Source organism: Gorilla gorilla, chromosome 13 (genome assembly GCF_029281585.2).
Source record: "Gorilla gorilla gorilla isolate KB3781 chromosome 13, NHGRI_mGorGor1-v2.1_pri, whole genome shotgun sequence".
NCBI lineage: Eukaryota > Metazoa > Chordata > Mammalia > Primates > Hominidae > Gorilla > Gorilla gorilla.
This window is the reverse complement of record NC_073237.2, coordinates 12,919,997-12,934,796: the sequence shown is the minus strand read 5'-3', so window position 1 is coordinate 12,934,796 and position 14,800 is coordinate 12,919,997.

Below are 14,800 nucleotides of genomic sequence, written 5' to 3'. Positions count from 1 at the left end.
GACCCTTGTCTGTGATCTGCCTAAGGTGTGATTGTGACATCGTAACTATCTGCTGGTCACCCAGTGACAGACCCTTGTCTGTGATCTGCCTAAGGGGCCATTATGAAATCATAACCCTGTACTGGTCACCCAGGTGACATACCCCTGTCTGAGATCTCCCTGAGGGGGCATTGTGACTTCATAGCTCTGCACTGGTCACCTTGGTGACAGACCCTTGTCTGTGATCTGCCTAAGGGTGCATTGTAACATCATAACTATGCACTGGTCACCCAGGTGACAGACCCTTTTCTTTGATCTGCCTAAGGGTCATTGTGACATCATAACTCTGCACTGGTCAGCCAGGTGTAACACCCTTGTGTGTGATCTGCCTAAGTGGGCATTGTGACATCATAAATCTGCACTGCTCACCCAGGTTACAGACCCATGTCTGTGATCTGCCTAAGGGGGCATTGTGACATCATAACTCTGCACGGGTCACCCAGGTGACAGACCCTTGTCTGTGATCTGCATAAGGGGTCATTGTGACATCATAACTCTGCACAGGTCACCATGGTGACAGACCCTGGTCTTTGATCTGCTTAAGTAGGCATTGTGACAACATAGCTCTGCACTGAGACAACAGGTGACATGCCTTTGTCTGTGATCTGCCTAAGGGGGCATTGTGACATCATAACACTGTACTGGTCATCGTGGTGACAGACACCTGTCTGTGATCTGCCTAAGGGGGCATTGTGTCTTCATAGCTATGCACGGGTCACCCTGGTTACAGACCATTGTCTTTGATCTGCTTAAGTGAGCATGGTGACATCATAACTGTGCACTGGTAACCCAGGTGACAGACTCTGGTCTTTGATCTGCCTAAAGGAGCATTGTGACAACATAACTCTGCACTGGTCACCCAGGTGACAGACCATTTGTCTGTGATCTGCCTAAGGGGGCATTGTGACATCAGAACTCTGCACGGGTCACCCAGGTGACACCCTTGTCTGTGAGCTGCCTAAAGGGGCATTGTGACTTCATAACTCTGCACTGGTCCCCCACGTGACATACCCTTGATTCTGATCTGCCTAAGGGGGCATTGTGACATCATAGCGCTGCACGGGGCATCCAGGTGACAGAACCTTGTCTGTGAACTGCCTAACGGGGCATTGTGACATCGTAACTCTGCACTGGTCACCCAGATGACAGGTCCTTGTCTGTGATCTGCCTAAAGGGTCATTTTGACATCATAACTCTGCATGTGTCAGCCAGGTGACAGACCCTTGTCTTTGATCTGCGTAAGGGGGCATTGTGACATCATAAATCTGCACTGGTCACCGTGGTGACACACCCTTGTCTGTGATCTGCCTTAGGGGGCATTTTGACATTGTAATTCTCCACAGGTCACCCAGGTGAGATACCCTTGTCTGTGATCTGCCTAAGGGGGCATTGTGACATCATAATTCTGCACTGGTCAGCCAGTGGCAGACCCTTGTCTTTGACCTGTCTAAGGGGGTATTGTCACATCATAACTCTGCACGTGGCACCCAGGTGACAGACCCTTGTCTGTGATCTGCCTAAGGGGGAATTGTGACTTCATAACTCTGCACTAGTCACCCAGGTGAGAGACCCTTGTTTTTGATCTCCCTAGGGTGGCATTGTGACATTATAACCCTGCACTGCTTACCCTGTTGACAGATCCTTGTCTGTTATCTGCCTAAAGGGGAATTGTGACATCATAACTCTGCACTGGTCACCCAGGTGACAGGCCCTTGACTGTGATCTGCCTAAGGGGGCATTGTGACATCATAACTCTGCACGGGGTGCCCAGGTGACAGTCCCTTGTCTGTGATCTGCCTAAGCGGGCATTGTGACATCATAACTCTGCACGGGTCACACAGTTGACAGGCCTTTGTCTGCGATCTGCCTAAGGGGGCATTGTGACATTTTAACACTGCATGGGTCCCCCAGGTGACAGACCCTTGTCTGTGATCTGTGTAAGGGGGAATTGTGATATCATAACTCTGCACGGGTCACCCAGATGACAGACCCTTCTCTTTGATCTGCCTAAGTGGGCATTGTGACATCATAACTCTGCACTGGACACCCCGGTGAGAGACCGTTGTCTGTAAACTGCCTAAGGGGGCATTGTGACATCATAAGTCCGCACTAGTCACGCAGGTGACAGACCCTTCTCTGTGATCTGCCTAAGTGGGCATTGTGACATCATAACATTGCACTGGTCACCCAGGTGACAGACCCTTGTCTGTGAACTGCCTAAGGGATCATTGTGACATCATAACTCTGCACTGGTCACCCAGGTGACACACCCTTGTCTGTGATCTGCCTAAGGGGGCATTGTGACATCATAACTCGGCACGAGGCACCCAGGTGGCAGACCCTTTTCTTTGATCTGCCTAAGGGGGCATTGTGACATCAAAACACTGCACGGGTCACCCATGTTACAGGCCCTTGAATGTGGTCTGCCTAAGGGGGCATTGAGACATCATAAATCTGCACTGGTCCCAGGTGACAGTCCCTTGTCTTTGATCTGCCTAGGTGGCCTTGTGACATCATAACTCTGCACTGGTCACCCAGTTGACAGGCCCTTGTCTGTTATCTGCCTAAGGGGGCATTGTGATATCATAAATCACCACTGTTCACCCAGGTAACACTCCCTTGTCTCTGATCTGCCTAAGGGGGCATTGTGACATTATAACTCTGCACTGGTCACCCAGATGACAGGCCCTTGTCTGTGATCTCCCTAAGGTGGCATTGTGACTTCATAACTCTGCACAGGTCACCCACGTGACAGGCCCTTGTTTGTAACCTGCCTAAGGGGGCATTGTGACATCATAATTCTGCACCGGGCACCCAGGTGACAGGCCCTTGTCTGTGATCTGCCTAATGGGGCATTGTGACATCATAACTCTTCACTAGTCACCGAGGTCTCCGACCCTTGTCTGTGATCTGCCTAAGAGGGCATTGTGACATCCCAACTGTGCACTGGTAAGCCAGGTGACGTACCCTTGTCTGTGATGTGCCTAAGGTGGCATTGTGACATCATAACTGTGCACTGGTAACCCAGGTGATGTACCCTTGACTGTGATCTGCCTAAGGTGGCATTGTGAGATCACAACTCTTCACTGGTCACCCAGGTGACAGACCCTTGTCTGTGATCTGCATAAGGGGGCTTTGTGACATCATAACTCTGCACGGGTCACCCAGGTGACAGATCCTTGACTGTGATCTGCCAAAGGGTGCATTGTGACATCATAATTCTGCATGGGTCACCCTGGTGACATACCCTTGCCTTTGATCTACTTAAGTTGTCATTGTGACATCATAACTCTGCACTGGTCACCCAGGTGGCAGACCCTTCTCTGTGATCTGCCTAAGGGGGCATTGTGTCATCATAATACTGCACTGGTCCCCCAGTTGACAGACCCCTGACTGTGAACTGCCTAAGGGGTCATTGTGACATCATAACTCTGCACTGGTCACCCAGGGGACAGACCCTTGTCTGTGATCTGCCCAAGGGGTCATTGTGACATCATAACTCTGCACGAGGCATCCAGGTGGCAGACCCTTGTCCGTTATCTGCCTAAGGGGGCATTGTGACATCATAACTCTCCACTGGTCACCCAGGTGACAGGCCTTTGTCTGTGATCTGCCTAAGGGGGCATTGTGACATCATAACTCTGCACTTGGCACCCAGGTGACAGGACCTTGTCTGTGATCTGCCTAAGGGGGCATTGTGAATTCATAACTCTGCCCTGGTCACCCTCGTGACAGGCCCTTGTTTGTAATCTGCCTAATGGGACTTTGTGACATCATAACTCTCCACTGGGCACCCAGATGACAGGCCCTTGTCTGTGATCTGCCTAAGGGGGCATTGTGACATCATAGCTCTGCACTTGGCACCCAGGTGACAGGACCTTGTCTGTGATCTGTCTAAGGGGGCATTGTGAATTCATAACTCTGCCCTGGTCACCCACGTGACAGGCCCTTGTTTGTAATCTGCCTAAGGGGACATTGTGACATCATAACTCTCCACTGGGCACCCAGATGACAGGCCCTTGTCTGTGATCTGCCTATAGGGGCATTGTGACATCATAACTCTGCACTTGGCACCCAGGTGACAGGCCCTTGTCTTTGATCTGCCTAAGGGGGTATTGTGACACCATAACTCTGTACAGGGCAACCAGGTGACAGGCCCTTGTCTGTTATCTGCCTAAAGGGATCATTGTGACATCTTAACAATGCACTGTTCACCCAGGTGACAGACCCCTGTCTGTGAACCGCCTAAGGGGTCATTGTGACATCATAACCCTGCACCGGTCACCCAGGTGACACACCCTTGTCTGTGATCTGCCCAAGGGGGCATTGTGGCATCATAACTCTGCACTTGTCACCCAGGTGGCAGACCTTTGTCTGTGATCTGTCTAAGGGTGCAATGTGACATCAAAACACTGCACGGGTCACCCATGTGACAGGCCCTTGAATGTGGTCTGCCTAAGGGGGCTTTGAGACATCATAAATCTGCACTGGTCCCCAGGTCACAGACCCTTGTCTGTGATCTGTCTTAGGGGGCATTGTGACATCATAACCCTGCATTGATCACCGAGGTGACAGACCCTTGTCTTTGATCTGCCTAAGGGGGCATTGTGACATCATTACTCTGCACTGGTCACCCAGTAGACAGACCCTTGTTTGTGATCTGCCTAAGTGGGCATTGTGACATCATAACTCTGCACGCGTCTCCCAGGTGTCAGACCCTTGTCTGTGATATGCGTAAGGGGGCATTGTGACATCATATCTCAGCACGGGTCACCCAGGTGACAGACCCTTTTCTCTGATCTGCCTAAGTGTGCATTGTGACATCATAACTCTGCACTGGTCACGCAGGGGACAGACACTTGTCTGTGATCTGCCCAAAGGGGCATTGTGACATCATAACTCTGCACTGGCCCCCCAGGTCGCAGACCCTTGTCTGTGATCTGCCTAAGGGGGCATTTTGACAACCTAAATCTGCACTGGTAACCCAGGTGACAGACCCTTGTCTCTGATCTGCCTAAGCGTGCATTGTGACATCATAATTCTGCACATGTCACCCATGTGACAGGCCGTTGAAAGTGATCTGCTTAAGGGATCATTGTGACATCATAACCCTGCACTGGTCACCCACGTTACAGACGCTTGTCTGTGAACTGCACAAGGGGGCATTGTGACATCATAAGTCTGCACTGGGCACCCATGTGACAGGCCGTTGCCTGTGATCTGCCTAAGGGGGCATTGTGACTTCATAACTCTGCACTGGTCACCCAGGTGAAAGACCCTTTTCTGTGATCTGCCTAAGGGGGCATTGTGACATCATAACTCTGCAATGGTCACCCAGGTGACAGACCCTTTTCTCTGATCGGCCTAATGGGGTATTGTGACACCATAACTCTGTACAGGTCACTCTGGTGACAGACCCTTGTCTGCTATCGGTCTAAGGGTGCATTTTGACATCATAACTCTGCACTGGTTACCCAGGTGACCGACCCTTGTCTGTGATCTGCCTAAGGGGGCATTGTAACCTCATTACTTACCACTCGTCACCCAGGCGTCAGACCCTTGCCTGTGATCTGCCTAAGGGGGCATTGTGACATCATAACTCTGCACTGGTCACCTAGGTGACAGACCCTTTTCTGTGATCTGACTAAGGGGGCATTGTTGCATCATAACTCTACACTAGTCACCGTGGCGACAGACCCTTGTCTATGATCTGCCTAAGAGGGCATTGTGACATCATAACTGTGCACTGGTAACCCAGGTGACGTACCCTTGACTGTGATCTGCCTAAGGTGGCATTGTGACATCACAACTCTGCACTGGTCACCCAGGTGACAGACCCTTGTCTTTGATCTTCATAAGGGGACATTGTGACATCATAACTCTGCACTGGTAACCGAGGTGACAGACCCTTGAGTGTGATCTGCCAAAGGGTGCATTGTGACATCATAATTCTGCACGCGTCACCCTGGCGATGTACCCTTGCCTTTGATCTACTTTAGTGGTCATTGTGACATCATAACTCTGCACTGGTCTCCCAGGTGACAGACCCTTGTCTGTGTTCTGCCTAAGGGGGCTTTGTGACATCATAACTCTTCACTAGTCACCGAGGTGACAGACCCTTGTCTGTGATCTGCCTAAGAGGGCATTGTGACATCCCAACTGTGCACTGGTAAGCCAGGTGACGTACCCTTGACTGTGATCTGCCTAAGGTGGCATTGTGACATCACAACTCTTCACTGGTCACCCAGGTGACAGACCCTTGTCTGTGATCTGCATAAGGGGGCGTTGTGACATCACAACTCTGCCCGGGTCACCCAGGTGACAGATCCTTGACTGTGATCTGCCAAAGGGTGCATTGTGACATCATAATTCTGCATGGGTCACCCTGGTGACATACCCTTGCCTTTGATCTACTTAAGTGGTCATTGTGAGATCATAACTCTGCACTGGTCACCCAGGTGGCAGACCCTTCTCTGTGGTCTGCCTAAGGGGGCATTGTGTCATCATAATACTGCACCGGTCCCCCAGTTGACAGACCCCTGTCTGTGAACTGCCTAAGGGGTCATTGTGACATCATAACTCTGCACTCGTCACCCAGGGGACAGACCCTTGTCTGTGATCTGCCCAAGGGGGCATTGTGACATCATAACTCTGCACGAGGCATCCAGGTGGCAGACCCTTGTCCGTTGTCTGCCTAAGGGGTCATTGTGACATCATAACTCTCCACTGGTCACCCAGGTGACAGGCCCTTGTCTCTGATCTTGTTATGCCCAGATCGTTTGTTCCCCAAAGAAGACCACCAGAGTCCAGAGTCAAAGCCAAGCGGCAAGGATCTTTACTACAAGTTCGAACCTGGTCCCTCCATTCCACTGCATACAAGAGGGCCCTGAACAACGCGAGTGTTTGCTTTTTATAGCCTGAGAGTTACTGGGGAACATAGGAATTCTTTTGGTTCCCACTTTTTCAGTAAAACTTTGAATGGCTGTCCCCTTATCGGAGACTTTCCTGGTGATGTTTGTACTGGGATCAGGAAGTTTGAGAGATATATGGCGATATGTGGTGAGATGGGAAGATGGGATGTGTTTGTACTGGGCTTGTTTGTTTTGAGCCCGGGGCTGAGGAATGTGCCCGGCTCCTTTCATTCCCCCCTTTTCTTTTCAGGTATTTTTAGAGCCAATCTTGGGTCTTATAAGTCTGATTCTGCTTCAGCGTTTACAGGTTGGTATTGGGCTCTGAGGACCATGAGTTGTACAGTGTCAAGCCTTTCTCTAACGAACTGCAAAATTCTGTTAACAACACAAGGTTCTACGGTAAGCAGAAATAGTAGGCTCAGCAGGGGTCCAAGGAAGGGGGCTAACAGAGAAAACATAGATGAGTTCCACCATTGGCCTGCAGCTGAAGCAAACTGCCGTGTTCTTACTTCTGTGCTTAACTTGCGTAACTGTTGGACCCGGTCTTCCACGAGCCCTGATTCATCTATGTAGAAACAACAGTCTTCCTTTAGAAACATACACGTTCCCCCTTTTTCAGCAGTGAGTAGGTCTAAGGCCCTCCGGTTCTGCAAGGTTACCTGTGCTAGGGACTTGAGCTGCCACTGGAGGGAGGCAAGGGACTCAGCTGACTCCTCCATAGCAATGGCAAATTGTTGGTACAGCTTGTTACTTTCTATAAGGGTGTGACCTAGGGCTCCCCCAGCCAGTCCGGCCGCCATGAAGGATGCGGTGAGGGAGATTCCTGCAATGAGGGGGAGAAATATGGCTCGTGCAGGTCTCGGTCTAGGGTCTGGGTGAATAACAGCACTAGTCCAGTTACCGGTATACCCTAGGAACTCGCCGGCAGTAAGCAGAGTTAACCGGGGAACTAATGTGACAGGAAGACACAGTAGGTTGGTAACAGAGGGGCTTGATAGGTTTTTAGATAATGTTCCTGACGAAGCCCTTAAGGTGATGTTAGGGGACGTTGCAGTGATGCTGCAGAGGCTGGAATTAGTTCCTGAGAAACAGTAGGGAAACTTTTCTTGACTGGGGTTTAGGTATAGTGGCACGTTAGGGATAGGGGCATATGAGAGGTTTCGGTGGTTGTTAGCTTGGGCTGAGGTGGAGGATCCCCATGGCAGGGGGACAGCGGTTAGCGGTGGATGCCCTAGAGTGGCACACAGAAAGCAGCCAGACAGGCTGTGAAGTCCTGTAAGGTGGGCAAGTTCTAATCCTTCTTGCAATAATTTTAACCAGGAAAAAGAACGTAAGTCTTGTGTCAGGCGGTTTTCTTGTCGCTGGATATTTCCATGGACCAGGGGCCGTACCTGCACTAGACCCCGCCACAGATAGGGGTGACTGCTAGGCCATGTGGAGGCGGAGGAGTAGTATACAGCCCCGTGTTGAGGCGTGGTCCAGTGGGAGTTCCAGAGGTCTCTAACTATCCATGTATATGAAAGGTCTCTATCTCGTCTGCGATGGAAGGGCCATCTGGGATCTATCTGTTCTTTTCCACCCCATCATCGGTATTTATGGATGTTACAATAGTTATAAGGGCAGCCGGCACTTTGGTGCCACCAATAGTGCTTACAATTATTTAGTCTGATCATACTCGAAGCATATTATTGGTGCCACTGGTTTGGCTACTGGGAAATTGGTAAAATTTAGTAAAATTGGGCTATTGTACCCTGAGGAGGGGCAATCTGCACTGGCCACTAATTTCCCGGGCTTATGAGGTTGCCCAGGGTGGGTTTGGTTTTCATAAAGCCAGAATCTCCAGACAAAGGGATTAGGAGCTGGCTTTATGTTTTTTCCAGCGGCCACTAGGGAGACTAATGTTAGAGTTAGACTACCTAACTGCATGTTTGCAGTGAGCTATGCTGCCGGCGCAGGGTGAGTTTTAAGGGGTTGTTCTTAGCTCTGTCCACAGTCCACGTGTCCGGTGCTTCAGCTGCCGCCGTGATTGGCCCCAGAAGGTCGGAGGTTGGGTCCACTGACTTGACGTGGGTGTAGTGGATCCACGACGCAATGCCTTCTACCTTCAGGGCGGTGGGTGTGGTCAGGAGTACTTGGAGTGGTCCTTTTCACCTGGGCTCTAGGGTCTCTTGTCGGTGTCGCTTAACCAGGACCCAGTCTCCCGGCTGGTACGGATGGGGTGTCGGTGGGGGACTGGTCTCATATAGCTCTTTCAGTTTGGGCCAGATTTCTTGGCGAATTTTCTGTAAGGCTTGCAAGGAAAATAAGAATTCAGAGACATTTTCTGTTTCAGACTTAAGCAGGTCATCTTTTAAGCTAGGAACCAGGGGTGGAGGTCTGCCATACATGATTTCGTAAGGGGTAAGGCCCAGTTTGTAAGGGGTATTACGGGCCCGGAACAGAGCATAGGGGAGAAGGACTACCCAATTAGCGCCAGTCTCTATAGTCAATTTAGTTAAGGTCTCTTTTAAGGTCCGATTCATCCTTTCTACCTGTCCTGAACTCTGGGGCCTGTAAGCGCAATGTAGTTTCCAATTTGCCCCAAGGATGGAAGCCAAGTCCTGACTTACCTTAGTGATGAAAGCGGGCCCATTATCTGACCCTATCTGGACGGGGAAGCCATACCTGGGAAGGATATCTTCCAGAATTTTCTTTGCTACGACCTGAGCAGTTTCTTTTTTTGGTTGGGAATGCTTCAGTCCACCCTGGAAAAGTATCTACAAAGACAAGTAAGTACCGGTACCCATACTTTCCTGGCTTTATTTCAGTAAAATCTACTTCTCAGTAGATACCGGGCCTGGTTCCCCTGAGCCTTGTTCCTGTTGCAGCTTGAGATTGGGGGTATGCGTTGTTAAGCTGGCAGACTTTGCAACTTGTCACGCTACTGCTGGCCGTCTCAGCTATATGTCTGATTTTGAGCTTGGAGCGTCTGATCAGGTCTTCCATCCGCCGGGCCCCCAGGTGGGTGGTTCGGTGGATGTGTTCTAATACCTGTTGTCCTAGTTTTTCTGGTAGGATGGTTTGGTCATTAGTATCAGTCCACCACCCATTCTGGATTTGTTTCAGGGGAAGTTTGTCAATCCACTGGAGATCTTGTTCTGAATATTCAGGGAAATATGGCAAGTCCCGGGGGCCCGGGTCAGGGAGCTGGAGTGCAAGGAGTTGGCTGGGAGCCTTCGCCACATTCCTTGCAGTTTGGTCTGCCAGAAAGTTGCCTTGAGCAGTTGGAGTAGTTAGTTTCTGATGCCCTGGGCAATGTACAATGGCTAACTTTTCTGGCCTCCATAGGGCTGTTAGTAGGGCTAGGATCTCTTGCTTGTTTTTTATCTCTTTTCCTTCAGCCGTCAGTAACCCTCGCTCCCTGTAAATGGCCCCATGTATATGCGCCGTTGCAAAAGCATATCGGCTGTCTGTATATACTGTCAGCTTTTTCCCCGCCCCTAAGGTAAGAGCTTGGGTGAGCACTATCAGTTCGGCCTTCTGGGCCGATGTCCCCGGGGGCAGGGGTTCCGCCCAGATTACCTCAGTCTCTGAAGTTACTGCCGCTCCAGCGTACCTCTGGCCTTGATGCATGAAGCTGCTCCCATCAGTGAACCAGACGAGGTCGGCGTCAGGAAGTGGGCAGTCCTGCAGGTCTTTGCTCAGATTATCATGCCGGGGGGGCCGCCTAGGTTGGGTGCACTCTGGCTGTAGATGCTCTTTCTGTACCACTGCTGCCAGGACCTTGGTCATTTTTTCAGTGGCCTTAAATTGCTTTTCCTCTGGAGTATCTCTGTTATTGTAAACCCGCTGAGCTATCTGAAGGAGGTCCTGAATCCGCTTTCCCTCCAAGTCTTCTAATTTCTGGAGTTTTCTCTTAATATCTGGGGCTGCCTGATTTATGAAAGGCATTATAACAGCTGCCTGACTTCCTGGAGCCTCTGGATCTATGGGGGTGTACTGTCTAAAAGCTTCCATTAATCTTTCTAAGTAGGTAGCTGGGCTCTCTGTCTTCCCCTGCAGAATACAATATACTTTAGCCAAATTAGTGGGCTTGCAAGCAGCTGCCCAGAGACCTGCCATTAGAGTCTGGCGATAAAGGTGTAGCCGTCCACTACCTTCTGCCGTATTGTAGTCCCACGCCAGCCTGGTCAGAGGAAAGGTTGCGTTTATGAGGTCGGGGTTGGCAGTCGGTTGACCGTCGTCCCCCGGGACCAGCTTTCTACCGTCTATCTGTATTCTTTCTCGCTCCTCCATGGTGAACAAGACTCGGAGGAGCTGCTGACAATCATCCCAAGTGGGCTGGTGGGTGAACATGACACTATCCAGTAAAACCAGCAAATCTTTGGGGTTGTCTGAAAACCGAGCACTCTGAGTCTTCCAGTTATACAGATCACTGGTGGAGAATGGCCAGTACTGGAGCCTGGGGATTCCTGTGTCATCTGGGGGTCCTATTTCCCGAAGGGGTAAAGCCACCATGGAGTCAGGCGGCTGAGGGGGGCTAGTCCGCGAAGTGTGCCCTCGCATCCACCCCACCGGCCCTTCAAAGTTACTTTCCCTTACAGCGGGCCCATGTGTGCCGGCCGCCTCCCGTCCGCCTGCTCCCTCCCGCAGCTCAGCCAGGGGGGCTGGGGCCCGGAGGGGTACGGAGGGGGTTCTGTGAACAGTGGGTCCCCGCTGTCAGGTAGAACAAGATGGGGGGGCAGTTGGCTGCTTGGATTTTAGTGGTCGAGCCATCAGTGCCTTACAGGGTTCAGAGGCTAATTGGAAACGGGACAGCCAAGGAGGCGGGTTCTCAACAAGGTCCTGCCATATGAGGATATATGGGATTTGATCTAAGTGGCCCACACGCCCAGGTAGGAAAATCTTGGACTTTACTCTAGTGATGACAGCAAGTCGGAAGGTCCCTTCGGCTGGCCATCCCACATCAAAGGCAGGCCATTCGGAGCGACAAAGAGTAATTAGCTTTCCTTTCCTGATTTCTATACAAGATCATGGCCCTTTGCTCTAACTTCTTTGAAATTACTCGTAAGGAGAGATAGGGGAGTGCTCTGGGTATTACCCATCCTGTAATAATTTGTAGTCTCTTCCTATAAAGGAATGTGGGTTTGAATCCCAGTAAAGGAAATCTGATTTGACTTCTTAATGATATCTAATCGCAGGCGCACTTTGGCAGCCTTGGTCAGAGTTAGCTGCCTAGATCGTAGTCGCGCTGAGGCAGCCCAGGTCAGAGGCAGCTGCTGCCCGCCAAACCGGGGCAGTTCAGATCGCAAGCACGCACCAGAAGCCCGGGTCAGAGTTAGCTGCCTGGGTCGCGGTCACGCTGAGGCAGCCCAGATTAGAGGCAGCTGCTGCCCACCTAACCGGGGCAGTTCAGATCGCAATATAGATCAGATGAGAGCCAGGGGACGTCTCCCACTGGTCTCCGCTGGCCGTCCTATAGCACGTTCGCCAGGACTGTGCCAGCTCCAGTTTCAGACCTCGCGAGTCACAGATTCGGATTCAGAACAGACACAGACAGACAAACGGAGACAAGCCAGCTCACCTATCAGTAGATTGATCCCAGCAGATCCGTTGACCAGGGGTCTGGTGGGCTTGGGGAATCCCGGACGGGCCCCCAGATGTTATGCCCAGACCATTTGTTCCCCAAAGAAGACCACCAGAGTCCAGAGTCAAAGCCAAGCGGCAAGGATCTTTACTACAAGTTCGAACCTGGTCCCTCCATTCCACAGCATACAAGAGGGCCCTGAACAACGCGAGTGTTTGCTTTTTATAGCCTGAGAGTTACAGGGGAACAAAGGAATTCTTTTGGTTCCCGCTTTTTCAGTAAAACTTTGAATAGCTGTCCCCTTATCGGAGACTTTCCTGGTGATGTTTGTACTGGGATCAGGAAGTTTGAGAGATATATGGCAATATGTGGTGAGATGGGAAGATGGGATGTGTTTGTACTGGGCTTGTTTGTTTTGAGCCTGGGGCTGAGGAATGTGCCCGGCTCCTTTCAATCTGCCTAAGGGGGCATTGTGATATCATAAATGTGCGCTGGTCACCCAGGTGACAGGCCCTTGTCTGTGACCTCCCTAAGGGGGCATTGTGACATCATAACACTGCACCGGGCACCCAGGTGACAGGCCCTTTGCGGTGATCGGCCTAAGGGGGCATTGTGACATCATAACTCTGCACTTGGAACCCAGGTGACAGACCATTGTGTGTGATCCGCCTAAGGGGACATTGTGACATCATAACTCTTCATTGGTCACCAAGGTGAGAGACCATTGACTGTGATCTGCCTAAGGAGGCGTTGTGACATCATAAATCTGCACTGGTCCCCCAGGTGGCAGACCCTTCTCTGTGAACTGCCTAAGGGGGCATTGTGACATCATAACTCTGCACTTGGAACCCAGGTGACAGACCATTGTGTGTGATCCGCCTAAGGGGACATTGTGACATCATAACTCTTCATTGGTCACCAAGGTGAGAGACCATTGACTGTGATCTGCCTAAGGAGGCGTTGTGACATCATAACTCTGCACCGGTCACCCAGGTGACAGACCCTTGTCGGTGATCTGCCTAATGGGGCATTGTGATATCATAACTCTGCAAGGGTCACCCAGGTGACAGACCCTTGTCTGTGATCTGCCTAAGGTGGCATTCTGACATCATAACTCTGCAAAGGTCACACAGGTGACAGACCCTTTTCTGTGATTGGCTTAATGGGGTATTGTGACATCATAATTCTGCACTGGTCACCCAGGAGACAGACCCATGTTTGTGATCTGCCTAAGGGGGCATTGTGACATCATAACTCTGAACGAATCTCCCAGGAGTCAGACCCTTGTCTGTGATATGCGTAAGGGGCATTGTGACATCATAACTCTGAACGAATCTCCCAGGAGTCAGACCCTTGTCTGTGATATGCGTAAGGGGCATTGTGACATCATATCTCAGCCTGGGTCACCCAGGTGACAGACCATTGTCTGATCTGCCTAAGGGGGCATTGTTGCATCATAACTCTTCACTAGTCACCGAGGTGACAGACACTTGTCTGTGATCTGCCTAAGAGGGCATTGTGACATCATAACTGTGCACGGGTAACCCAGGTGACGTAACCCTGACTGTGATCTGCCTAAGGTGGCATTGTGACATCACAACACTGCACTGGTCACCCAGGTGACAGACCCTTGTCTGTGATCTGCCCAAGGGGGCATTGTGACATCATAACTCTGCACGAGGCACTAGGTGGGAGACCCTTGTCTGTGATCTGCCTAAGGGGGCATTGTGACATCAAAACACTACACGGGTCACCCATGTGACAGGCCCTTGAATGTGGTCTGCCTAAGGGGGCATTGAGACATCATAGATCTGCACTGGTCCCCAGGTGACAGACCCTTGTCTTTGATCTGCCTAGGTGGGCATTGTGACATCATAACTCTGCATTGGTCACCGAGGTGAGAGACCCTTGTCTTGATCTGCCTATGTGGGCATTGTGACATCATAACTCTGCACTGGTCACCCAGAAGACAGACCCTTGTTTGTGATCTGCCTAAGGGGTCATTGTGATGTCATATCTCAGCACGGGTCACCCAGGTGACAGACCCTTGTCTCTGATCTGCCTAAGAGTGCATTGTGACATCATAATTCTGCACTGGTCACACAGGTGACAGACCCTTGTCTGTGATCTGCCTCAGGGGGCATTGTGACATCATAACACTGCACCGGGCACCCAGGTGACAGGCCCTTTGCGGTGATCGGCCTAAGGGGGCATTGTGACATCATAACTCTGCACTTGGAACCCAGGTGACAGACCATTGTGTGTGATCCGCCTAAGGGGACAT